This window comes from Aplysia californica, unplaced genomic scaffold (assembly GCF_000002075.1).
Source record: "Aplysia californica isolate F4 #8 unplaced genomic scaffold, AplCal3.0 scaffold00001, whole genome shotgun sequence".
Taxonomy (NCBI): Eukaryota; Metazoa; Mollusca; class Gastropoda; order Aplysiida; family Aplysiidae; genus Aplysia; species Aplysia californica.
In genome coordinates, this window is record NW_004797271.1 from 3,632,366 (window position 1) to 3,634,351 (window position 1,986).

The window sequence follows — 1,986 nt, forward strand, 5'->3', positions numbered from 1 at the left end:
TTATTATTATTATTATTGCTATTGTTTTTATTATTATTGTTATTATTATCATCATCATTATCATCATCATCATCATCATTATTGCTTTTACATAGCGCAAATCCATGCTGTACAGCATCTCCATCGCTTTACAACAGTCATTAGCCCAGCAGTAACCAGAAACAGTCTCGGCTTCCGAGAAGCTCAAGGTGCAAGCTGAGGATTACACACGTGGAAACAATAACAAACCGACAAGTTGTTTCGCTGTCCAGAGCTGGACATCCATTCCCACGTGGGTAAAGGAAGGGAAATTCGTGAAATCGCCTTTCCCAAGGACACAACGTCGGGCACCTGACAGGATTCGAATTCACGACCTGGCGGTTGAGATTCCGATAACCTAACGACTAGACAACTTTGACTTAAGCATTGCTGAATCAGTTATGTGCTACCAGCATCTGTGTTGCAGAAGACGTGCGTTCGATTCCCGTGTAGCACGGTTTTTTATCGAGTATCTCCGTCTATTGGCAAGCCGTATCCCTCTCAGCCCAAGGTCGAAGTCCACCTCCTAATCGATTTAAATTGTCTCAATAGAGGTTCAAAGCACCTATGCATTATTTATGTTTTAAAAATTTGGTCTGGAAACTAGATATTATATTTCTTGATAGAAGATAAAACTATAAGTTAGCAAAGATGAACAGATCGTATCATTGAGGACAATACAGTGCACTAACATTGCTTATAGTGCGCCTGAGTAAGATGGACAACATAATATTAGAAAGAGAATTAAATGTGTTCAAACAATAATTACTTTGTATTTCTAGTATCAAGGAAGGGAGTGACAAAATGCCATTAACCTGATCTTTACTCGGGTACACTGTGCTGTGTGCACTTACAAGTAAAGCAAAAACCTCACTTACCTCACTTTTCTCCTTCGTTTACGTTGAATAAATATGTTTAATTGCAATTCTTTAGCTTTTTTTGTGTGTTTCAGAAAAAGCAGGCAAAAGAACTGCTGCCTGTGAAATTGGGCGCCATTTCTTTTCTCACTGTGTAATTAGGTAGGATGAGTGAAGTGTTGCAGTTCTCACAAACGAAAGCGAAATTCGTCCTCCTTCAGGGGTGTAATGGGAACGAGGAATTTTCAAACGATATCTCGGTCCATTCTTCAACATGATGGCTATATATAACATATTCGCCCACCTCCCTTTGTAATCGTTTATTATTGCCCTTTGCTGAGGTTTTTAGGCGGGAATTCTCCACCGTTTATTATGTTGCTCGTAAAAAAAAGAATAAACGCTAAGCCTCTTCTCTATCTCCTTAACGTCATCAAAGCCCAACATGAAATAGGTTTCAAAGAATTACTTGGCTTTTCACCCTACGAGAGCCCCATTCCTCCACCTGCCGACACGGTGATTGTAGCATTACCACAAGGAAGGTAACGGGCTCATTTACTCACTTCCACGGTATACTTTTTCAACTGTTGTGTTCTGTCAATCAAGAGCTCAGCTAATGATTGGATTTATAGTTTTAGTGGCATCCGTTTAGATCTGATAAATATTATACTATTTGTGACTTTTGTCATTGAATTATATTTATGGACATATATTATTCTCATCATGTGTTGTTGGTTTTTTTCTTTTAATTTTGGTGGGTTTTGTTGTTGTTGCTATTTTTTTATTTTTTTTTTGTTCGTTGTTGTTTTTGTTTGTTTGTTTGTTTGTTTTTTTGGGGGGATTACAATACCATCGACACAATTTAGATCATTATGGTGGTGGGCTTGAGACCCTGCTTGCCAGGGCCATCCCGGACTGAGAAGGATAACAACATTCCAACAGAGAGACTGAGATACTTGATGAAAAAATGTCTTCACTTGCGGGAACCGAACTCGGGTTTCCTGAGTGTCACTGCGAAGCGCCTCACCGCTACACCATAGACCCCTTGTATATAAAGATAGTAATAATAGGACACACACACACACACACACACACACACACACACACACACACA